Source organism: Macaca nemestrina, chromosome 11 (genome assembly GCF_043159975.1).
Source record: "Macaca nemestrina isolate mMacNem1 chromosome 11, mMacNem.hap1, whole genome shotgun sequence".
NCBI classification, from domain to species: domain Eukaryota; kingdom Metazoa; phylum Chordata; class Mammalia; order Primates; family Cercopithecidae; genus Macaca; species Macaca nemestrina.
In genome coordinates this window covers 54,864,533-54,891,518 of record NC_092135.1, presented here as the reverse complement: position 1 = coordinate 54,891,518, position 26,986 = coordinate 54,864,533, and the positions used below count along the sequence as shown (strand labels likewise).

Below are 26,986 nucleotides of genomic sequence, written 5' to 3'. Positions count from 1 at the left end.
CAAAATAAGTCTACTGGTCTCTGAAGAATGGGCCTCTCTAGAATTTCAACCTTTATCTCTGAGAATTGCTGGGGAATGATTCTGATGGAGAAACCATAGCACTGTGATGGTGTAGTGCCAGGACATACACAGAATCAAAATGCTGGGTACAATGGATACAAGAGGGGTCAAAGGACTTGGTTTATTTTTCTCATTTTAGTTCCAGTTTCTACTTTAAAGCAGGAGGCTAGTGGGAAGAATCATTCAGAAATTAATGACCACCAAAAGGAGGAAGAGTGTAAGGAAATATTAAGGACAAGTTAAAAAACTCCAAGATGGTTTATGTTTTTATGACTGTCAAAGTTATAATTTCTCAGACAAATTTCACTTATACTGACATCTCAATCACATCATTGTATTAACATCCACAGGTAAAGTTATCATCACTATCTTGTTATATAGCTTTATTTGGCAAATTTGGAAATAGAATGCTATATGACAATTTTATTCAACAACAGTGATAGCAGCAGTAGCCCCTCAGCAGAACCACCTTGTAGCTAAATGCATAGAATAGACTGTATCCAGACGGCCTGCAATTCAACTGTTGCTCTAGTACTTACTAGCCGTGTGACCCTGGGAAAGTTTCTTAACTTGTGTCTCAGATTTATCTGTTAACATGATAGTGATGATGCTAATGACACATTAGCTACCTCATAGGGTTGTTAGGAAGAGTAAATTTGTTAATATTTATAATGAGTTTTGAATAGTGCACTAGATGCTGAGAAAATGTTAAATAAATAATTACTTATCATTTATATAATATATATAATATCAGTTAAATAATTAAAATTATATGAAAACCAGCCTTTTTTTCTGCACTAGATATGACCAAATGCTTTGCAAGCATCTCTTCATGTAAGTCTCCTCACCAGTTTTCATAAGTAAGCTTATGAAACTTACCCATATTCCTGCGACTGGATGAACTCAGGAAAGTCAGTCAAAATCCAAATGATGTGGCATACAAATCTTTCATTTTTATAATTATTAAAATAGTTAAAGTGTGCAGTTTTGCTGGCAGAGTTCTGACCTGAATCTTCTGATGATTTAGGTATAATTAAGGTGAGTGAACAGAAAGATGGAGAGAAGGAACAGAATACTGGGGAAAGAATGACTGAAGCAATTCTAGTGCATCCAATCTTGGATTTTTCCTATTTCCTATTAGAAATATAGTCATTTTTGTGTTAATATTTTCCAGTGCATTTTAGTTTGTTTAAATATTATCTTTTTTTTTTTGTATTTATCTTTGTATATACACGTTAGAGTACATTCAAGTGCTTGAGATTAGAGTTATAATTCCTTTTGGTTGTATGTTTGTTATCTTTTCACGCAACAATTTGGAAGACCCTGTATGACATCTTCACTGTCATCTGCCTTTGGGTGAGCACTATTTGGTAGATCCCCTGCCTCCTCTAATTAGAGCCAGCAGAGACCAGTCTTCCCAGAGGACAGCTCAACTGCGTGTCATGTTGGAGGCTGCGGTGGGCAGATCACTTGAGGTCAGGAGTTCCGAACTAGCCTGGCCAACATGATGAAACCCTGTCTCTACTAAAAATACAAAAAATTAGCAGGGCATGGTGGTATGCGCCTGTAATCCAGCTACTTGGGAGGCTGACGCAGGAGAATTGCTTGAACCTGGGAGGCGGAAGTTGCAGTGAGCCAAGAAACTAAGATGTGTCCTCTTGAACAACCTCAGGGAGAGGGAAGCCTTGGCTTCATTCAGAATCAAATGACATTATTTCTTCCTACCCAATATTAGTCATATGCTCATCCCTTTTTTTTTTTTTTTTATAGTGGATGAACAGCTCTGTTTGCATCTCCCTGAACTTCAAAAAGACCTTTGTATGCAGAGCTGTTGCAGAGAGGCCAATGATTATGGGATCATTTATTTATATTATTATGGCACAATAGAAGTCACTTTGGTCCTTGAATGTGTTCCAGTGACTCATGATATTTTTTCCGATGTTTTCTGACCTCTGCTCCTTTCCAAATTCTCCCATCTCTGATAAATTAGCTTCAAAACCACAGAAAAACCACAGCTGTGTTTGTTCATCAGGGGCATGAAGAATGAAAGTAACTGTTTTCATGAGGAATCTTCAAAGGAGGTAAAATTAGTTTCCTGTTGTCTACATATAACCAGATACTAAGGGATTTCGGAAATGAAACTTGTTATTTCTTGTTTGGAAAATATTTTTGCATGATAAAAAATAGGAAAGTTACAGAGACATCACCAAGGTCAGCTGAATTATTTTCTTATTACATTGCAACATTACAAATGAGATGACACACAAATCACAATGAATGCATGATAGAAAGTAATAATAGATTAAATGTATTTAATCACTTTACAAGACAAATATGATTATCAGAATATAAAATATTAAAAGTCTAAGCCAACAAAAATATGTGGAGATAACAAAAGAAGACATTGATTTATGGAAGTTATGCAAAGTGTTTCAGACCTCCAGAGGGTGCTATTGCATTTACACAGAAATATATTTAATTATGTACACGTTCTCCTGAAATTTAAAAAATGAGAATTTTGAGCATCTCTAATTTGTTTCCACATAAAACAAGGAATCAATAACCGTAACAACAATTTGCCTTCTAAAATATTAACTGAGGTTTATCTCCATTAAAAAACTTTTTTTAACCTGAAGATTAGTTACTTAATAAAAGAATGGAAAATATATCAAGTCATTTCAGATACTATGTACAGTAACCTTTGTTTGAGCAAAATGAGGTTTGTATTATTCGTGGATATTAAATTGATGGTATATTCAAACATATATTTAGAGATTTAAGTTTTTTGAATTTTTTTGAGTACCAGGAAATAAATCACAACACGAAATCAATCTTTGAGGAAAAGCTGCACATTATGAAAATGAAGATAAAGTCTTTAAATAAGCAAAATTATTTTGTACTATCATAATCTAGCATTTCTTGCATATACTTATGGTAGGAGTGGAATTACCTACTGAGGAAAATGAATCAGAGGCAATGACAAGTAAATAGTAAATTGGTTCTTTGCATTATTTCAAAGCTACATGACAATGGTGGATGTGTGTATCTTAAAAGATTTTAAATTCATATGACATGGCTGTAAATTTGTACATTGAGCTCTAATCTGTACATATCAGTTTCAAATGATATGACTTTATAAAAAAGCAATGATCAAAATTGACTCAAATAATCCTTTTTGAAATTCACTGACATATTTGTTTTGTTTTGAATTTTGACAGCTATTATGAATTCTTATCATATTTATAGGATTGTTTGAATCATAAGATCATTGATTGCTATTGGAATTTCATACAATGCCCCAGGAATGTGATAAATAAAATATTTGGATTGCTTCACATCTTTAAGCCTCTCATTTGCATTTTCCCTGATTTGAAATCATCCTGGTGTTGTTTTACCAAAAAGTGTATGTTGTTATTCAAAATAAAAAAGGAACTAATGCAAATATTCAACTCTTGGCAACGTTAGTGAATGACATCATAAAATGCAGGCAATAGACAAGAAAGTAATTAAATCCAAAATGTGTCCCCAAATTTATAACATTTCTGTCATTAAGAGTAAACAATCTATTTGGGAAATGCAGAATAATTGATGAGCCGTAATTAAATTGAAATGATTAATAGTGAATCCAGGTAGGAAGTTAAGCAACATGTTCATTAAAATGTGAGGATGTTACTAGAAAACTTGTACAATTGCATGTAAATAACAGTGTGATAGCATATGCTATTTCTATAACATCTTTCTCTCAGGAGCACAAGCTAACATAGATCTATTCTCTTCACATTTCTGGAAGACAGGAGGGTATTAATATCCCCTGTAGCTACAAGAGAACAAAATAACCAGGACAGGAGCAAAACAAAGCATAGGGAGGCAGATGGGTGGCAGTTTCCCATGTTTGTGGGTGACTGTGGACACAGATGGACCTGTCAAATGTTTTCCTTGAGCTGATCTGGATGACATCAGTAAGGGAGGAGTTTTAATCAAAAAGGCTCACAAGTAGAAAAGGAAGCAAATGTAGCTTTCTTTAAGACCTTCACAAAATATTCTCCCAGGGACCTGTAAGTCTTTCAGTACATGGGATCTAGAGAACAGGGTGGCTGCAGAAAACATTTAAACATTTAATACTCTAGAGGATAACTAGAAAAAAGATCTCTTGGCACAAGATAGATGTGTGCTAATGACAAAACATTCATATGAGCTTTTGGCCCTTTCCAAGGTATATACACCCTTTCTGTTGAGCCATTATTATGGCTCTGTTGAGTCCCTAACTGGGGATACCATATTCTACATACAGTCTAAAAACTGTCAGCACTGTATAGTACCAGCAAATTTAAGACTGAAAATAATAGCTAAAAATAAAAATAACAAACAGAACATTTGTTAGATTCATGGTCTAGAAAAAAAATATCTCCTTGGGCCTTGTTTTTCACAGTTCCCAAATACAAACATATGAGGTTAAATATTTGGATATAGTCTAAATGAGGTAATATATTTTAAAGTATTTTGGAACTATAAAGGCTTGACTGTGTTAGCCTACTACAGTTTGTAGTTTTATCTCGGGTAAGATCCCAGGTGTATTTTACAGTGCTGGATTCTTCTTCTTTTCCTAGGCAAAGACAAATTAGGACTAAATAAACAGAATGATTTATTTTAATATTTACCCTAGATTACTATGAAAGATGGAGGTGAGTCTAATCTAAGATCTCTTCATTTAGGTTCAGTGTAAATGATGAGGTAGAGTGGCCCCCTCTTCTCTCCAGCTCTTCAGTAACATCTTGCATGGGCTACTAAAAGAATGCCTGGCAGAGACACCCCATTTCTCAAATGACTCACAGGATACACTCTCTGCCAGAAGCTTTGTATGCATACCACAGTGCAATTGATAATGTTTCAGACCCGTAACTCAGTGCAGACTTCAAAAGTAGTGCATACGATGTTATTTTGTGTTATTTTATGGCTCCATTGGGAATGTGATCAAAACAGATATGTTACAAAAAAAAAAGTTCATTTTTTCCAACATTGATTTTGTAACCAGTGAGTGATTTTCATCTGAGAAGAGAATCATCTCAAGAAATAAGGCCTAGACTGACACCATGAGGTTGGACTTTGGACCATATGTGTTTAGTCTGTTTGCTGTGTTGGAGGAAGTATGGGAAATCCCCATGAGCCTCTCTAGGTATAGGAGAAGGGAATGCATGCTGGCATAACACCAAGCCAAAAGGCGAAACAGACAATAGTTGTGAAACGATAAAGGAGGGAGATATGACAGAAAGGTGAGTGACTATGAACCTGAACATCGAAGATTTTGTGCTCTGTGAATTGGGACAAAGACTCAGATTCTGTGATCCCAGTTTGATGTCTGCTAACTTGAGGCTGGAGTTTGACCAAACAGCTCAAAATTTCCTTATAGCTCTTAAATGCTCAGATTCTCTAACCCAGATGTGTATGTATGTATGTATGTGTACGTATGTGTATGTATATGTGTGTGTTCTAAACTGTCTTGGATTGTAATTAAATGGAAAGCAAGTTTACAAGCAATTTACACAGAAAATAAAATGATTCAGTTACATGGGGTAATAAAGTAGGTTGGCAAAGGAATTTTTCAAAACATTAAGTATTTGAAATTCTGTTCTAAGGGTGAACAGATGCACACTTACTACCACAATACCTTTTGCATCTTTTATTTAAGTAAAAAGGATCCTTGAAATTTTATTGATTCTCATGTGCACATTTTGTAAGGAGGTTTTTTTTTTTATGCAAGATTCTAAACTTCTCTATTCACCCATACTCAACTGGTGTCCTCCCAACTGTATATGTGGCGGGTTTGGCCAAAGAGTTTTATATATAACTAACTCCCTCTGCACAAATTTAAATATCTGAGGCATTGTGCTATTGAGCTAGTAGTATAATAGCCTGGCTTTATATTTTATTACAACGAATTCTTCCAGTTCAGCATGTACTTTTATTGAGAGAAATATATACTAAACAATGATTTAAAATGTACATAAAAGTTCCTAGATGAAAATATCTATGTCTTTTTCTGTTATATTCAGTGTCTATAAATATGAACCTGCATTTATACATAGATTTATGCAATTGGATAACAATCTCACAATCATATCTTAAATCCTATCCATTTGTGAGGATTAGCCTGTTCAACTAATTCAGTGTGCTAGGATTGTAGTAATTTCGCTAGTCCTTTTCTCAAGACTGCATCCGCAGGGAAATCTCACAGCATCTCCTCATCAGCTTGTAAACATTAGCAGTCAGACCACATCGGTCAGATTCATTCTGTGTTTGTACTGGCAGGTACAAACTTCCCTACAACTATGGAAGTACATTTATTAAAAGGAGAAAGGATTAGAGATACTTTTGATTTTTATTTTTGGTTGACTTTTTAAAGCAATTCATAGTTCTAATATAATGAATGTAATAGACACATGTTTGTCTGTCTAACAACAGAAGCAATTAGCTTTGTTAAATCTTCTACTCCACCCAAGTCAGCAATTTCAGATGCCCCAGGAAAAGAATATATGGGAGACAGCAATCAGATAGGAAAAGGGAATGTCAGAGGGAAAATGGTCTGCTCACTCTCTTGCTGTTCCCTGACATTCTGTGAATTCAGTCCTAAAATGATTAACATAATTAAAACTGTCTAAACATTGCTTATTTATCTTACTTTTTAAGGGACTTTGCTGAGACTTGTTCCAAAACCAAATCAACCCCAGGGTCAATTATTGACTAAGCCAATGCATAATTTTAAATGTGAGAGCATAGACCATATATAATTAGTAGAAAATAAAATCTTCTTTTCCATTTTCGACTCTTCATTGTCATGCCATTTTCTCACCGTTCCTCACTCATAAAAATAGAATGAAAATTTGCAGAGGTACTCAATGCAATATTAGCATCTGTTAGAGTTAGCTCTAACACCAATCTTCCACCAACCTTACACACAATCACAGTATGTTGACAGTTTTTGTGTTTGAATCTGACTTTATCTCTTTTTAGAGTGTTTAACTATTCAACATCCTACTTATTGGATCACATTTCAGAATCTGAAAGTAAGCAAAGAAAGTTTCTTAGAAGTCAAAATAGCTATACACACCTAATACTCATGGCCTCAATAAGCACCTACTTTTACTTAATGTACATCTTATATGATTGAGTTATCCGCTCTCCAAGATCTTAGCAGATTATAGACATATTGATTATAGTACAATGATAATTTGACAACTTGCACAAAGAAGATTCTTGGGTTCAATAAGTGTGTAAACAATCTGGGCACAAGAATATCACAATGTTATAGCATTAATCATCCATTGTACTTGATGACTGTAAGTCATCAAGAAACATTAAATTATGGTTAAAGTATATGGCTTTAAGAGGATCAAATCAGGGTCAGGTGTGGTGGCTCATGCCTGTATTCCCAGCACTTTGGGAGGCTAAGGCAGGCAGATCACACGGTCAAGAGATCAAGACCACCCTGCCCAACATTGTGAACACCGTCTCTACTAAAAATACAAAAATTAGCCAGGCGTGGTGGTGGGCACCTGTAGTCCCAGCTACTCGGGAGGCTGAGGCAGGAGAATTGCTTGAACCTGGGAGGCGAGGGTTGCAGTGAGCCGAGATCATGCCACTGCACTCTAGCCTGGCAACTGTGCAAGACTCTGTCTCAAAAAAAAAAAAAAAAAAAATCAAATCAACATAATCAAATAAACAACTATTGCAATTACTGATGACTACTATTCAAATTTTATCTTTAACATCTCCCCATAACTTACTCTTTTCACCATTTTATGGATGAAGAAACTGAGGTGCAAAGAAGTAACTTTCTCAAGATCACAGCCAATAAAGTGGCAGAAGTAGAGAGTAAAGCCTGATCACAAAGATGTTGGTCTTTCTGCAGCTCTACTTTGCCTCAAGAATAAGATTTTCTTTCCATTTGAAACCATATTTGAAATTACATAGTCTAGCATCTCCAGTTTACAAATGAAGACAAAAGAGTAAAAGAAGAAAGTTATTAGCCTAGGACAATGTAATGACTGAACCCAGAACCTAGATTCCTGGTCTCACAGACCAAAGTTCTTTGCATGCTGCCATGTTGCTGACTGACGTTGCCCCTGTCAATACCAAGTTCTCCTCACTCCCCACCTGTTCTAATCCCCAGTCTTGGATTAACAAAATTGATGAATATTGTTATAGACATACATACAATGATGCTCTACAAATCCAAGGTCTTTCACTAGTCAAGACACTTACTGCCGCTTGCAATCTTGTGATATTTTCAAACTGTTTCCCTATAATCAATATCATAGTACTCTTGGATTCCAAGTTCCCATAGCTTCATATTCTTCGGGCACACTCACCTAGTTTACTGAGTTCAAAGTCAATCCAATGTGAACTCTAACTTCAGCCATCATCTCCATCTCAGAATTTTTGTGTGGACCCTTCTCCCAGCCTATATGTAACAAAGAAGGGTTTTGCATCATTATCATATCTACTTCATTCTGTTGCTTATTACGTTTCATTCTCTCTTGAAGGAACTTGCTCCCTTACTTTCTAAGACTCATTCCTTCCTTCCAAGCATGTAACATTCTCCAATGTCTTTATATGTCTTCCAGCTTCACTTTTTTCTAGAATTGCGTCATTCCACTCACATCTCTTTTTATTTCACTTCAAAATTCCTCAGTAAGACAATGGGTTCTCTTCCTCACTATTCTTTTTCCTCTTCTCTTTTTAACCTATGAAAATTAGTTACCTAGCTATTCTAGTTCAATAGAAATCTCCTATTCACCAAATGACATAGTCCTTACTCAGTTCTCAATATTTGTTTTTCTTAAGCTCTGTTGAGTCCTCCTCCTCAAATCTGTCTATTGATAAGACATTGATCTTCCTGGCTTTTCTCCTATGTTCTTGGCCACACATTCTTCATTTTCTTCTCATTTATTATTTCTCCCACTCCTTACAAGTAGGCATTTCACCATCTCTTCTTCCTTATTCCTGTATTTTCTTCCTTGCTGATGTCATTCACTCTTATAGCTTTAGCCATCATCTTCCATGTAGATGACAAAAATAGTCTATCTTTAGCTCTAACCTTCATCTTCAGCTTGGGAATTTCTAGCTGCTGCTGAACATTTTCTTTTGATGTTTACTGGCACTTGCAACTTTCTACATACCCAAATCTTAACTAACTTATTCTCCTAAACATTCTCTTGATGTCTCAATTTCTGTCATTGCCATGCCATCTTTTGAGGGACCTATGCTCTATGGACATGCAGGATCATCTTCAGGTATGTGACTTTCCTGAAATAAAGTGCAAAATGTTGTATTTGTCTTATTTTTATATAATTTTATCTGAAGAAAGGAAGAAAGGTTTTAGAAATTTTAGAAATTTTTCAAAGGGTTCAGAGAGCAAAATATATCTTAAGATCCACTGCTGGATTTAACATCTATTTTTCTCTTTGTGTGAAAAGAAAAATGCCTATAGGTAAGCTGATGAATTCAAATTTTTGGATAGCTTTTGCAATCCATGTGCTTACATTTCTTAACCATTATATGTCAGAATAAATTATCAGTTGTTTGGTTTTGCTCAATAAGAGAATAAGCAGAACTTTCTCTTCCCAAATATAAATCACATATCTTCCCAAATATAAATCACATATTATGACTTACTGTATAAAATTGTGATTTTATCTCTAAATTTTAAAAATATATCCATCACTTTGTCTTTGTTGCTAAATACAGGATTTGGCTATCAAAAGAAATTACACTGTTTATGTGTATGGACAGCCCAGCTTTGTGTTTATCTCAAATCAGGAACTCATGTGTAAAACTAAAAGGTCAATTTGGAATATCTAGCTGTTTGACATCAGATGGATAAAGAGAAATTACACTCTCAACCAATTCAACTGTTACAATATTAGGGTAACTATTTTAAGAAAATACATTTGAACCTATGTTCGAATGAACTTTATTGCTCCTTGTATGAAATGACATCAAAAGCGAAATCTATTCTCTTTTTACACACAAATTATGCTCATATTTGGTAATTTTTTTTTTCAGTTTGCTTCCTGAGGATTAATGGCATGTAGACATAACTTTGTGATTAGAAAATTAACCACACTGTTTTATTCCTTGCTTTCCTTTTTATGTGGAGTAATGCTGCTTTGCATTGGTTCTTATATTGTTTATCATTGTATGAAACAAAGCTTACAAATTAGATTTCATCTCCTACAAATTAGTGTATTTATATTTTCCAGGCCAGGGACTGTGTTAGGTGCCAAGCCACAAAGGAGAACAAGACAGCTTTTGTTCTTAAGGAGCAGGGTCTAACAAATATGTATCTACTTTGAAAAATATCGGTGTATTTATACTGGTATGATTACTACTATTCTTCATTTTTAATGATTATTATACCTAGTTCCAGCAAAAACACTTATAACATTTTTTACAACAGTACGTATTACTCAAAAAAGAAATAACATTCTCTAATATAAACAAGTTTTCTTTATAAGGGTGGAGGAATGTGTCAATTTTCTCCTTGAACTTCTGCCACCTTGTAATCAGGAACTAATTAATTAATTGCTAATATTGTTGAAGTGCATTGAAAATGAGCTGTATCATACAAATGCTAAGTATTTTAAGGCCTTGCATTGCCTCATATATACCAAATAGCTTTCTTAATGTTTGTAAAGGACAATTTGAACAAATTACATTTGGTGTAAATGAAAAAGCTAGGTGTATGTTGAAGACGGGGGTAGTCAGGAGTAAGAGAAGTTGGAATGGGAAAGTGCAAATGTAATCAAGAGAAGGAAAATGATTCTTTACATTTCTCTCCATTTATCATTATCAGAAAACAAAAGAGATGTATATCTTATAAAACTGCTAAAAACAAAATACAAATTTATCAAAATGAAATAGTATAATAATTGTTCTTATACTTACGAAGTTGTTAATAGAGTTAAAGCAGGACTTCCTATACAGGTGATTATTTTATAATGCTCTTGGAACTTAACTCCAAGGCCAAAACATCCCATTTGGAATATTGAGCTATATCTGCACTGCCTAATCATGGATAATTATCAGCCTCTTCCTTCTCCATGATTTTCATGTCCAAAGACTGTGCCAATGCCTGGGGAGGACAAAGGAGAGAAGAATCATGGCCAGTGCCCCCACACTGATTAATGTGGAAAACCAAGCCACAGCAGTCATGCTCCTACATGAGATTTCAAACCTAGAGATTTCTCAAATGGGGTAAATTGCTCAAATAATTTTTTAGACCCAGACTTACTTTTGTGATTTTTAAACATGATCATGTGGAAATTCAACTTTGCTAGAAATTATATTTGTTTCAGTTTAGTGGTGGTGGTGTTGTGCAATCTTTCCACGCTTCTCTTTCTTTAAAAGCCATTGAGAGAGATGGCCCAGAACATAGAAACAGAAGGCAATCACAAAACATTATTATGGTACCATTTTCCCTCCTCAGGTGTTATTTGCAGCATTTGCAGATCACTGCCGGTGTTTTCTCTCATGAATGTGTGAGGAATAGACGTGACCCACAGAGTTAACTTGGCTGAGATTCACTTGGCTAACTTGAGTTTGGCCTCAGCTTGACATCATCACTGTGGGCTCAGCAAAGTGATTGCTCAAAAGTAGACTGTGTAATACGCTCTTTTACCTCCTCCAAAGCCATAAATTATCTCCCCAATAGTATACAATCATACCTTTTTCTACATCACTTAAGGCAGATTAAATGGCATCATCCAATCTTTCTTACCTTTACAATTCTCATAAGCCATTTGGCCGATGTAGAAACTGAGATGTAGAGAGACCGAGTAGTTTCTCCAACCTCCTATGTGTAGCAAAAACTTGGAGTTGAACATAGATGTCTAATGCCAGAGCCAGAGTCCTTAACCAATATACCATACTCTCTACCCATAATAATAATAATTACTAATACTTATATAGAACCAGTGCTTTTCCAGTTAATTAAATTATTTGACTAATTTTATCTTCACACAACCATATAATGTAGCAATTATTACTATACCACTTGTATGGATGAAAAAACTGAGACATAGAGAAGTTGTATAATTAAAGTTTGATCAATAGTAAGTGGCAGAGCAGGGATTTGAACCAGGGCATACTGACTTTAGAATTTTATTTCCCATGTAAATATCATGCAGAAATATAGTATGCTTCATGACAAGTCTTAGTGAGATACTGGATTTTTTTCTCCTTTCTATGACCATAAGAGCTTCATAAGTCCTCATTTGTATGAAAATTTGTTCCTAACCATTGTTTGGATTAAGACAGTAACATTAAAAAATTCTTTATCCCTTAGAAGAGCAATACACTATCAGGTAAGCATTTATAAATGCACTAGTACAGTTGTTTATCTAATGAGCTAGCTGTCATTTTTCAGAGTTAAACTCCGAGTAAAGGAATCTGTTGTAAGTCTTTGATAGAGATGAGTTTTAGAAAATGTTCAAGTGCTCCCTGAAAAAGTCATACCTGATAGGGAGAGAAACTACAGAAGATATGGAATAAATAGGATACCACACTGTATCCTGAGAAGAAAAGACATAAAAGAAGTAGAGAAATGTTCTTTGCCTCAGATTTTAACCTATAAAGTAGCTTGACACATACAAAGACCAAATATGAAATGACCAAGGAAGTCTGGCTTCTTCACAGAAATCTCAGAAACCTCTGGTTGAACACCACACCAAGCATGCACTCAGCCTCTTATTTCTCTTTCCTCTGTGTTCCTACAATTTAGACTAGAAATTTGAACTTCACTTTTCTTGCTGTGATGCTCAGTGTACTTGGTTTGGGCTCCCCACTTGTTCTAGTGCTTTATGCCCTAGTTGTAGTCTCCATGATCTAAATCAGGCTGTAATTGTGATTAATACCTTGAAAGGGACCAGCCAAGGCCCATGATGAAAGTTCAAAGACCCTGAGGTTAGATGTATATTTTGCTGGTTTGAAGTCTTGATCGGCTCCATTGACTGTGGCTATGGTGAAAGTTGTAAGAAAAGCAAAAAGCAAAAGTGCCCCCCACCACGCCCCTTACCACCCATACCATTCTCAACTATTCAGGCTTGTCCTCTACACAGCTGTCTTGAAAAATTCTTTGAAAAATTGTATGGATCCTCTGCCATTCATTCAGTTTGACAACTGTGTGCTTTTTTGTAGGAAAAAGATAAAATAGACATATGTAACTATTAGGCAAGTTGCATCAAAATTTGGGAGTGCTAATTAACAGAGAACTTACCTTTACAAAAATCTTGTAAATTGCTATCTATTTTTCCAGAAATTATGCTTATTTACTGTTCTCTTTTTTTGAGAAAGAATGTTTTAAAAACCCAATCCACCCAACTCAATTCTATATTAAGAATATAAAGAAAGACTATATAAAATGAATTATGAGAATTATGTTAGATTTTACATGTAAATGATATTATACACGGTTAATATTAGGAATCATTTTTTTCTAATTTCCTATTTTCCTTTCTTTCCTGTATTTCTTTTCAGAATTATATTATGTCATGTTCTATTAATATCTGGATGAAAGATATTATCATATTCATGTTATAAACATCCAGATTGAGGACAGAGTTTTGAGTAATATAGTAACACCAAGTATTATTATGTGTAGAGTGTTTTATCAACTCTCCATCTTAAGGGGTTTTCCACAATTAAAAAAGATGATTAAAGAAGCTATTGCTAGCTAATTGTAGATTAGTATTGGTTGTAAAGTAAAGTTTGTCAGGTAGATATTTATTCCCATTCATAGAGCTTGCATATTTCTGGAAAGCTTAGGCATCAGAGCCCTGTAGCCTGTTTTTCAGCAGCTCATAGTAAATGCGATTACATTCAATCTTCATCTTGAAGTTCTCTATGCAAATGCAGGAGGTTCTTGCCTTGAGAAAAATCTTTAAAAGTTGCACAGCTCCCCAGAAGCAGAGGTTGGGAGGGAGGCATGCTTTGTGTCATACACATTAATTCAGTTGGCACATTACAATGTTAAACTAAATGACATTATTACAAAGCTGTGCTAAGAAGTGTTGACAGGTCCATATGGTAATTTTACAATGTATAATGAACACACAGACTCCTTTCTTGCAGAAATTTATAGTTCAAATCTATACCCAGGATATCCAGTTTTATTTCCAGAAACTTAAATTGACTTATTACGATGTAGTGAATGTATAAATTAGTTCCAGTAGTTAAACTGAAACATTTCCCTACAGACTCAATTAGATTCATTAATCTGCTGTGTAGACCTATAAACGGCCCATTGTTCTTTTCCCCCCAAAATGTCAAAAACTATTTCTCTAACTATAAAATATTTCCTACAAAAACTGTTTTAAATGGTCAGAATTATTGTATATTAGAAACCCAGAACTACAAATTATCTTATTGCCCTGGCACTTTTTTTCAAAAGAAAAATAGGGTCCAGCCCTTGCCAAGTAATTTAATGGGGTTAGTGACTGAATTCAGTGCTCTGTCACACTGAAAATGCACTGAAATTAAGAAAAGATCATCTTTTCTCCTTTCCTACTGCATAAATCAGCTGGCATGGGGCATATTGTGTATATTCCTAGACCCACAGCTTTTTCATTTTTAAACTTTTGTTTATGTGCCTCCCTCTGCCTGAAGTGTGGCAGCTCATCAGTCCATTGTGATGTTCCATGGAGGCAGAGTAAAATAATACAACCTGTTAATAAATTCCATTTCAAATGATGCACACCTGTGTCTTACATTTTTCAAAATACCACCCTCCATGTGGGAACTAGGGAGGCCACTGCACAGCAGAGCTTTAAACACAAATCTTTTTTTTTTAAGCTGCTGTTGTAGAATTTTTAAAAACCACCTTGTTTTATTGATTGATGAAGGCGGCTGTTTTTACTTACTGCACGATATTTTTTGCTTCTGTGATTTATTAAACATTATTCTTTTGAAAAACCTTTGCAACTGTTACCTTTGACTTTTTTTAATGGTTCAGCTCTAATAATCTTTAGAGGGTTGCATTTAAGGCTAACTTTGATTAGGTTTTTAATCCTGGGTAGACACAGAACTGTTTCGTTTTAAAGATGAGAGAGGGCTGCTGTGGTCATTTTCAGATAGCCTGAAACTGATGTGATCTGAAATGGAAATACTTAAGACTTGTTAATTTTATTTAACAGAAAACAATTTCAGTTCTCTTTAGGGGGGGAAATACATATTTAAGAATATGGGGGTGTCTCATAAGGCAAGTAATGGAAAACAAATAATTTTTAGAAATTATTTGGAACCAAGGATTCAAATATCTTCTCCCTCTTTCTCTCCATCTTTCTTCTCTCATTATAGATACTTCATTCTTACTCATTATTACTTCAATTCTAGTTTAGCTTTCTCTGCTTCTCTGGTTCATAGTGTGAAAAGTTTGACCAAAGGTAATCCCCCAATTCTTACACTACAGAGCAAATCTTCTCCCATCTCAATCCCAATTTTAGAAAATTATATTCTTATTGGTGTAATTGCTTCAGTTCCTGCTTCTTTCCTACTTTGAGGATGATCAAATGTGGCTAGAGAGTGGACTGACAGTGGTTAATGGTAGCAAAGAGTGGATGCTCCACTTTGGACAGGAGTAAAAATCTGCTACTCTAGCTGAATTGGAGAGAAAGTTAAAAAGAGGAAGCTCCCAGGAAATGTTGGTGAGGGTAAATGGGGGTTAGTGTTGGGCTGAATACACACATGGAACAAGTATCTATCTACCCTATTTTTAAAAACCTTCATCATTATCTTCAGTCCGATATTATGTAGAAAGTTAGAGCCGTAGGTGCTCCAAAAGTAGAGATGTTGGACTTTTCCTCCAGGATGATATTTCCAGTGAGAAATATAATGTGTTGGAATAATCAGCTTCCTGTTCGCAGTCCCATGTTCATCTGCTCACAGGACACGCACAATTTTCCTGCCAATGTAGAGCATAACATTTCCTTCCCCCACCCTTTTCATTTCATTAATATGGAGGTGGGGAAGGGGTGTGCCAGATTCTTCTTAACAACATATTTCCCCCTAATTTTTCAACTTATCACCTCCCTTCTTGGAATCCTAGCTTTTCATGACAAATTGAAGAGTTCTTGCTTGTGCAAATCTGCTCAATGCTAATATCTGCACCTGTACTCTGGGGTTGCGGCAAAGCAGTCACACATGCACAATGAGTATGAATCTCCCACTTCTAGAAAAGACAGGAGGACTGATATCAGCAAAACCAGTTCAAGTACTTGCTTGTCCTGTGGAATTGGTAACTGCTGTATTTGAAAAGCCTTTCCTATGGCTCAACACATTGCATTTTGACACAAATATTTATTAAAGAACTCCTATGTGCCAGGCACTGTGTTGTATATTTATAGAGAGGCAAAATAAGTAAGATACTGTTTCTGCCTTCAAGGAGAGTGCCATGTTGATGGGGTGACAAGATAGTGCCTCACCAGTAATTATGGTATAAAAGAAAATGTGGATATACTGAATAAAGCTGATGGGAGTAATCATAAAAATCTTCTTGGAAATGAGCTTAAAAGATGACTAGAAGTCTAATAAAAGGATATATGGAACATATTAGGTTTACTAGCGTATCTCCATTCAAAAGAGAATAGACTTAAATAGAATGAAAATACAGAAGTCTTGCAGGGAAGTTTAGAAGAGGATTGGAATGAGGGAAATTTGACTGAGCTCACCTCTATTCTCAATACAGAGAGAAATGAGGGAAGATACGAGGGAGGAGAAAGAAGGACAGGATAAGCAGGAATAAAGCCTCATGGTGAACAGGAGCCTCAGTGTAGAATTCCTTGTTTTACATGCACTTTCAAGTAATGTTTCTAGGGGGCCTATCATTTGGCAGAAACTGTCACATAATATCTGTGTTATCCATTTTATTTATTGGTAAATTGTCTCAAAAGGGATTCGTTTAAGATAACAAAGTTAGTAGGTAATGCAGCTGGGAATTGAACCCAGTATGCTGAATTCAAAAGATGGAAACATTCATGAGGAAAACTAAAGGAAGAGATGGGCAAGTACTCATGAACTTGCTTCTTTGTTAGCATCCTTTATCCTCCTCTCTCTTCTCTATTGTCCTTGCCCTTTTGGGCAACTCTAGTTACCAGATTATAATTAAAGGTGCCTCAGCAACAGAAATTTGTTGATGTCTCTTGTAGGTTCATCATTATATAAGTGTGACTTAGTTACCTTCTCTTTCTGCTTCTCCCTAGTCACCTTTTAGGTTCTGCTCCCATAACTAGGTATTTCTGCTCAGGCCACTACCTGACAATCTCTTTCTTCACATCTTCATTCAGACTCTCTTAAGAGAGAATATATGATTGGCCTAAGTCATTATTAACATTGCTATGGAATAAGCCTTTGAGCTAGACCTCTTCTAGACTGTGACCAGCCTTTATGTAGGATGCCATGGGTCAGAGGCTTACTTCAGTCTAAAACATTGTGATCAAGATGGTTGGGTCATGCAACTTGGCTGCTGATTCCCCTATTTAAAAAAAAAATCTCTTAGAAGGGGCTCTATTTGGACATATAAGGAGAGAAAGCTAAGAGACATTACAATTTCAGGCACTAAAATCAATGCGACACTGATCCTGACCTGCCTAAAGAAAACATAAAAATGTGTTACCCTTTCCAAAATGAGAATATGTTTCTTAAGCTAAGTACCATTGCATATCATATTTATTTTTGTCTTCAATTAAAGTAACTGATCCATGGTTGTGCTTGATTATAGAACCAAATGACTATGAACATAAACTTTGGAACCAGACACAGGTTCAGTTCCTACCTTGGCTGTCTGTTGTCTCAATGACTTTAGTAAGTTATCCAAATTTTCTATGCCTCTTTTTCTTTATCTGTTGAATAGCTGTCAATATTTAATGAGGTGTATACAAAGATCAAATGAGGTAATATCTGTAAAATGCAAGCACATAACAAATAATAGACTGGTTTTTAAAATAAATGAATATTGCCTTAAAATTAGTAGATGCCCATGTAAAAATATTACAAGAAGGAAATTAATAAAGAAACAGAAAAAACTATTTGCAGAGTGATCAACTTCAAAGACCTTGGATTCATTGTAGTTTTTGGTTTATAAACAAAACAAAACAAAAACACATACAAAAAAACTTTTTTTGTTGTTGTTGTTTTCTGTTTTTTTGAGACGGAGTCTTGCTCTGTCACCCAGGCTGGAGTGCAGTGGCACGAACTCAGTTCATTGCATCCTCTGCCTCCCAGGTTCAAGTGATTCTCCTGCCTCAGCCTCCTGAGTAGCTGGGACTACAGGCACGCGCCACCACACTTTGTATTTTTAGTAGAGATGGGGTTTCACCATATTGGCCAGGATGGTCTTGATCTCTTGAACTTGTGATCTGCCTGCCTCAGCCTCCCAAAATGCTGGGATTACAGGCATGAGCCACTGCATCCAGCCAAACTTTTGTTTTTATACAACCGTAGAACCATGGGCTAAGAGACATAATTCTATTTAGTATCCTATACATAGTTTGCAAAAGGATATTCTGAATCTATACTCTTTGAGTAAATGTACCTTTCCCATAAAAATATCTAAAGGAGATTCTATGATTCTTAAAAACTGAATGTGCTAATGGCCACATGTAAAGATGAAACCAAATGTTAATGCCATAGTTGATTGAGCCAAGATTTTATGCATGAATACATGAGAGTAGCACATTTTTAAAATGTGCGCAAACATTAAAGTATGAGGTTTATAAAACAAATTAGTCATAGTTTATTTTTTATTGTATTTAAAATATGTCACTGATGACCTTTTAGTAGTAAAGACAAGAAAAAGCAGTAACACTTGAATTTTAGGAGAAAAACACATTCAAAATTATCCTTTTTAATATATTAGAACATTTGCATATCTAAAGCCAGCTTCTCAACAGGGCTGAGTTTTTTTGTAAATGATCAACTCTCTAATTAGCCAATTATCATTGCAAAGAACGAAAGGGACAAAAATCACAAACTGTTAGTAACTTAAAATAGATATCTACATCACTACATATGAACGGAGAGTTTAAGTAGAATAAGAGGTTGGGGATCAGAATGAAACTGTTTCTAAACCTTTGCCGAGATAAAAATAACATTTTACAATATGGTGTCACTTTTCTCTGTTTGAATAATGAAAGTAATTTTTGACATCTGCATGACTATTAAGAAGCAGTGTGTGTTCCATTTGTAAAATAATACAAAATAGCTTTGAAATGTTTCATAACCTTTATTAAGAATAACTCCAAAATATCCAGACACTATTTATGGTTATAATTACTACTCTTAACTCTCTGTATTTACTGTAGTCATTATATCTGTACCTCTAAATGACAAATGAAGTCCAACTCTAAAATTTTGAGACCAGTTGGAAATATCACCCTCTGAAATTGTAGCTAGTAAGAAACTACAGAAAATTAATACAATAAGTCATCTGCAGAGTTAACCCACAATAGGAGAAGTTTTTATAAACAAAACCAGGGTGTTACCAAATATCACCAGGAAGATGCCAATCAAAAATAAAACTAATGTGCAATAGACTGAGACTCTGAAAATTATTCTATGCTTATGGCAGTCACAAACACAAATATAGTGTTATGTGTGAGTGTAGAAAGTATGTTTCTGAATAAGAATTTGTCAATATTCCATTGTACTACTCTAAAGCAAGGATTTGGGGTCCTTCTCTATCTCTTCAGTGTATATATTGTCCACTAAGAGAATTGCCACCTTAGCAAGTATACAACTGAGTCCAGGGAATGGGTAGTCTTAAAATGACTCCTTGGGTACTAGCTCTCCCTATTACAAAGTTTGGCCGTATTTATACAACCAGCCTCAGTTATCTGGTTAGACAGACCTCCCAAGGTAAATGAAAACATGACCTTCTGGTGTACACATTTGCTTGTTCAGTGTTGCTTAGTATAACTTAGACCCTGAGACATGTTAATTCCTGAGTGAACTGACAAAACTAAGTGACTCAATGTGCATAACTCAGATCTGGGCTCTGGAATAGGAGAGTTCTACTAAATTACAGTTAATCTACAAACTCAACATCCAGCAATAGCTCAATTGTCTTAAGGGAAACATGCAACTGGCAATATATAAACAGAAATTTATTTACTTCATGGCAAATGCTTCTTGCAATGCAAATACTGAAAGTATTGCTAATTAAACATATTAGGCAACTAATTGACCAACATGAAATTTAGAGTTCCATAAATGCTTTTCTACTTTTGTTATTCCTTTGTTTATATTACAGATGTGGCACTAACCATATATTTCCTTCAAGTATAGTATTTAGGTACAAGTCTTATTTTTGCCTCTAAGTTGCAATTTATTTTAGGCACAGCCTAGGGTAGTTCCTTGCATATTGTGAGTATGTATTAAATATTTATCAAATGAAGAAAATATCTTATTTCTGTGTCTTATTGTGACAGACAGTCTCTTCTTTCCTGTATTACAGCAGTTGGAAGCTTTGAAACTGTATTTCCAAGAATCCCTATTACCAGCAGAGTGCTGGTCACACGCTATCCATGAAAGGCACTTAATAGTTGGGAAGAGAAACAGAAGTAGAAACCATCATTGCTCTTGTGGCAGCAATGGGCAGGTGTGAAAGTTTCTGAGCATCCTACTAAAAATTATCCAGTTTGGTTCTACTGTGATAATCAACAGTGGATTCCTGTAGTTTCTTCAGTTCTTCCATTTCCCAATGTTTTAGGAAATTTGTTTAGGAAATCCAGTAGTGGCTTTCTCTGAACACTATCACAGTCTTTCCAACAATTCCATAGGTTCTAGTTCCCTGTATTTAATTCCTTTCTGTTTAAAATTTCTGATGTATTTTCTGTTTTCCTAAAATACTGACTGATAGACTTGAAATTATGCTTTCTATCTGCTTGTCATTCCTATTCTGTCTCTATTATGAAAAACAACAACAACAACAACAACAAAAAACTAAAGTTTTGAACTTTCTTCCAAGATTTTAATTGTATTAGCAGTGGAAGAAATGCCACAGCTTCAAATTCCAATTATGCATTAGAATTATGGCCATAATAGATGGAAATGGCAAAACTGATCTGTCTCTTCATAAGCATCATAGCATGCTCTGAGTCACAATCCAGATAGTATTGGAATTTTGATATTTGATACCTGCAATTAAGAAGCTGCTAGAATCTATGTTTAGTTTTAAGGTTATTTGCATTTACATGTAAAATTTAAATATTACCATAACAATGTCTATAAAGGAACTATATTAAGACATTGACTGTGGCTTTTTTTTTTTTTTTTGAAATCTACATCTTACTTTGAGAACAATTGAAATTCTAGCAATGTATTTTTAATTCGTTGTTTGTCTCTTTAGTTCTGTTTCATTTTCTCAGGTAGGTTTTGTAGTTTTCAGTGTATAGGTCTTGTACATTTCATTACTAAAAATTATTTCTAAATTTTTTGAGGTGAATATTTTTAAAATGTTAAATTATTATTGAAAATATTACATCATATTTTAAAACTTTACATCCAGCTGTTTCATATTTCAATTATTTTTTGCTTAAAGAAAGAATTATAATTTGATTTTGTAGTTTGACTTTGCATTTTGAAATTGTGATAAATTATTCATTCCAGTAACTTTATGTAGAGTACTTTGAATATTCTATACACATATACTATTGCCTGAAAAAAAGGAGAATTTTATTTTGTCTCTTTCAGCCTGTATATCTTATATTTTCTTGCCTTATTCTGCTGGGACTAGGACCTCCAGAAAAATGTTGAATAGAAGTGGAAAGCTGACATTCTTGTTTTTTCTTATTCCTAAATAGACTTCCACTGATATGTTAGATATGGATGTTTCATGTATCCACTTTATCATTTAGAAGAAGATTCCTTCTATTTCTAGAAGGAATATTTATTTATTTTGATATATATATATAAATATTAGAAGAAATATATATATATAATATATAAATAAATGTTAGAAGGAATATTTATTTATTTTTGAAATGAGCTCTCGCCTGTCACCCAGGCTGGAGTACAGTGGTGCAATGTCCACTCACTCGAACCTCTGCCTCCTGGGCTCTCAAGCTTCTGCCATTAAGTTCAACAGCTTATATGAGAGGAACAAATTATGTGAAATCAAAAATTATGAGAACCAATGAGATTAAATGTTTACACTATTATCTTATTATGCTTTTACTGTCTGTAAAACTTGTAGTGATATCCCCTCTTCCATTCCTGATATTGGTAATTCGTATATTTTCTCTCTTGTTTTTTCCTTGATCAGTCTAGCTAGACTTCATCAATTTTATTGATCTTTTCAGAGATGCAGCATTTAGTTTCATTGATTTATTTTTGAGACAGAGTCTCACTCTGCCACCTAGGTTGGAGTGCAGTGGCGCGATCTCAGCTCACTGCAACCACCGCCTCCCGGATTCAAGCAATTCTCCTGCCTCAGCCTCCTGAGTAGCTGGGATTACAGCATGCACCACCACGCCCAGCTTATTTTTGGATTTTTAGTAGAGATGGGGTTTCACCATGTTCGTCAGGCTGGTCTCAAACTCCTGACCTCATGATCCACCCGCCTCGGCCTCCCAAAATGCTGAAATTACAGGCATTTATTGATTTTTATATTGTTCATCTGTTTTTTTATTTCATTGCCATTATTACTATTCCTGGTCCAAGTCATTATTTTGTGTACATCCACGTTGTCCTCTGATATCATTTTCATTCAGTCTAAAAAAGTTCCTTTTTGTAATTTCATGTAATGAATATCTCATGGCCAAAAATTCACTAGGCTTTTGTTCGTCAGAAATTTCTCTTTGACTTTATTTTTTGACTTTTCATTTTTAAAATAATTTCAGACTTACAAAAAATTTCAAAAATAGTGTAAATAAAATTCTATATACCATTCAGAATCTCTAAACAATAAAACTTTACCATACTTGTTCTATAATTCAATCCTTCTCATATATATGGAGTATATATGTATGTGTGCATGTGCACAAATATATGCATATGTTATAGAAATATACATATGTTTGTGTATATATGTACTTGTATGTGTGTCTGCGTGTGTGTGTGTACCCACAAACAGACACACACACAAACCTTAACCTAAAATCAAATGCCATCACTTTGAAGAATATTGTCACTAAATGTAGACTTCTAGGTTGACAATTTTTTATTTCAGCAATTCAAAGATGTCATCGTATTGTCTTCTGGAATTCACTATTTCTGATGAGAAGTCAGTGGTCATTTTTATCGTTATCATGTCTTTGTTTGTCTTTATCTTTGTGTGTATGTTATATTTGCTTCTTCTCTGCTACCTTCAAGATTTCCTTTTTATTGTTGGTTATGGAAATACATTATAATGGGCCTTAGTATAGTTTTCTTTGTGTTTATCCTGCTTGAGTTGTGTTGGGTTTCTCAGATTTGTGAGTTTATGGTTTTCATGAAATTTGCAAAAATGTGGCATTTATTCTTTTAACTATTTTTTTGTTCTGCTCTTCTGATCCTCCAGTTATATGTATAATAAATTGCCAAACATTTTCCTACAGGTTCCTGAAGATCTGTTTATTTTTGTTTCAATATTTTGCTGCCCATGTTTTATTCTGGATTTTTTTCCCTTTGCCACATCTATCCTTTATTTCTCAGTGGATTTTTCTTTACAGATAATATATGTTTTATTTATCTATTATTTCTATTTCTTCTTTATTAATCTTCTATGTTCTCTTGACTATATTAATATTTTCCTCTAAATCCTTTAAGATATTTACATTATTTTAAAATTAATATCTCCCAATTCCATTATCTCTGTCATTTCTTTTTTTTTTCTACCAGTTGATTGTTCTTTGTTCTGAGTCATATTTTCTGCTTTCTTACATGTCTGGTAATATTTTTATGAAATACTAGGCATTGCAATATTATGATTTATCTTTATAGAGTATTGTATTTTGTTTTGGTAATTAAGTCACTTATGAATCATCTCATTTTTCCTCCATTTTTTATGTTATGCTAGAATACAACCTGAGTACCCTTTTTCTAGAACCAATCAAGCGCTACTAAAAAACATTACCTTTTTGAAGCTTCCATTGAATACCCCAGGAGTTCAACAAAGTATTGTCATTCCTATTAGTCAAGACTCATATGTCTTCTAGCCCTGAGAATTCTAGAATGAACATCTCCTTATTAGTCATTCTTTCTGTTCTGGTTATTTGCTGCTTAGCCTCCTTGTAGAGCCTTACCCTATAAATGTACAAAGACTCATAGGCACCCTGGTGCAGATTTATGGAGCTTTTTCTCTGTGTAGCTCTGTCCTTTGTTACTGCATCCCAAAATTCTAGCAGTCTCAGCCTCTCCAAACTCAGAAACGATTTCCCTAATTCAGAGACAATACCATTCTCTGCTTGGGATTTCTTTTCTGCATGGTGGTCTGGAAAATGTCTCCAGGTAGAAAGCCAGGGTTATTTTAGGGATCATATCATTTGCTTCCCTTACCTCAGAATCACACACCTGTACTGTCTGTTGCCCAATCTCTGAAAGCAATTGTTTTATATATTTTGTTTGATTTCCTTCTTGTTTACTATGGGAGAGCAAGTCTAGTCAGATTCATTCTGTCATGGATAGGAGTGGGAGTCCCTAGTTTACTTTTTGAAGAAGAACTAAATTGTCTTTGCATGGGAAAAATCTCTCTCTCTTTCTCTCTCCCCACCCCCTGCTCCATCTTTAATGAGCAAATGTGTTCTCTTATGTCAAAATCAAAATCTTAGTTTATTGTGGGTTGGAGGGCTTTGTGACAAGAAACTAAAGTGTTCAATATGTTAATACAAAAACTTGTTACCACAGGAATAGAATGGTTATTGTATAGTTAAGAAGTACAATCAAAAATTGGCTGAGATAATGAGTGATATTGATTTTACTCTTCCTGGGCCCTAAAGAAAGTTGATTGGTCTCAGAAAGCCATTGTGCAACAATATGGCAAAAATAGTCTTTCAGAGGAAAAGTAGTCTTTCAGAGGAAAAGTAAACCATAACTATTTTTGGCATGGACAGATCCTGTGGACTCCAGAAGCTGTGATGTCCAGCATCTAGTTGAAATACAGCAGAAGGGCTTTCTCTGAGGAGTTAGATAATAAAATTTTCTAAACATTTGTTTAACAAATTTTAAGCTGCTGGTGCCATAAAGATCTATTTTTTAATCTGTTGACTCTAGTGAGCAGAGTAAGGTATCTGTTGATATTTATATAAGACTGCACTATTCCCTGAGTTTTCATTTACACTCAGCAGATTATATTTATTCTAATACAATGCAACTTGACCCAAGGACAAGTCAAGCCTCCAGGTAATCTGCAATAGGTTTATTAGCCTGATTTGATTTTCTCTAATTTTCATGGTATTTATTTTTCTTAATTTGAATTATTGGTATAAACTTTCTTAAAGAACATGCATGAAAAGAAATAATTTTTTTCTTTAATTAAAACATGGATCAAAGGACCTTGAAAAGCTAGAATATTTCTGACAAAGTCCTGAAGAGTGTACTGTTTACATAGGGATGACAGGAAGGACACATAGCACATCATTATTTCTTCCGCTTGTACTCAGAGTGATTTTCAAAAGAGAAAAAATCTTGAATACACTCATAGCACTCACAGGAACTTTGAGTCATCAGACATTTTTTACTGTGACTGCCTACTTAATCCAGGAAGAAAGTGAACATTCATGAGTCAGAGCCCTTAGCTTTGACGAGTTCACTTAAAAATGACAATGGAATATTGTATTTGCACCAAATAATCTGGAAAATATTTGCAATAAATGAGCACTTAGTCAGTCCTATTCACCCTCCCTGTGGATGTGCAAGAAACAGGGTTGTCTCAGGAAATGTGATGAAATGAGCCCACTATTGCAGGAAGCTGCAAAGACTCTCGTAGTCCCTGAAGAGAGGGCTTGACATGATCAATGGCAGAACAATTTAGACTCAATATAATAGTGGTTCCTTGATGAGATGATGTGCTTCTACATAAGGGAAATGGGTAGATCCTTTATGAAAGTTGTTTGTATTTATGTAACCTTTGATTGTAAAGAAAGGTAGAATTATAGAATGTACATATTAATTTAATGCTAAAAATATTTATTTATGATAAAAAGTACTACCGTCATCAAGTTATAGTTTAAAAGAAAAAACAGGCATTAATTAAATATTCACACAAAATAACTGAGCGATGTGCTCTTAGGAAAAAGAAGAGATGCTACAAAAATGACTACAAAAAGGAATCATACCTAGACATGAGGTTGGGTGGGCTTCTGCGAGGAAGTGGCTAAAGTATTAGTGAGAGATACTAAGTGAATGTGTGTGCATAGGCCTCTTTTGGTAAACTGAGAGATGGTTCAAATGGAAAACAAATAATAAGATGGTAAACATAAACTCCAACAGATTAATAATTATACTAAACATAACTAGTCTAAATAATAAAAAGATAGACTATATAGCATATACAGTATAATTATTTACTCTTGTATATATATAGTATATATATAATCTATATAGTATAATTATATACTCCTATATAGTAAAACTATATACTTCTTGCAATTGACACACCTTAAATATAAGGACACAAGGAGGTTAAAAATAATGGTAGCCTTAAAGACAGCATTATTAGAAATAAATAGGAAATTTTAAAGTGATAAAAGGCTAATCATTCAGTAAGGTCAAACAAGTTTAAATTTCTATATTCTTAATAAACTTGAAAATAGGGCAAAAGTAACTGAATTAATAGGAGAAACAGACAAATCCAAAATCACAGAGAAAAATTTTACTGCATTTCTCCTAATAACATATAGAACAAGAAAAAATATTTAGTAGAGATTTAGGAAATACAGACATCTTTAACACATTTAAC

At 34.5% G+C, this 26,986-nt stretch overlaps 1 long non-coding RNA gene across 2 annotated transcripts in view; it reads left to right on the top strand.

Annotated features, from left to right (window-relative positions):
- LOC105493219 (uncharacterized) overlaps nucleotides 1-26,986 on the top strand; it is a 64,747-nt gene that overhangs the window by 20,612 nt on the left and 17,149 nt on the right. For both annotated transcript variants that reach the window (XR_011609788.1, XR_011609787.1), the window contains exon 2: nucleotides 1,831-2,141. This is a non-coding gene — a long non-coding RNA (uncharacterized lncRNA). The remainder of the gene's footprint in view (nucleotides 1-1,830; nucleotides 2,142-26,986) is intronic.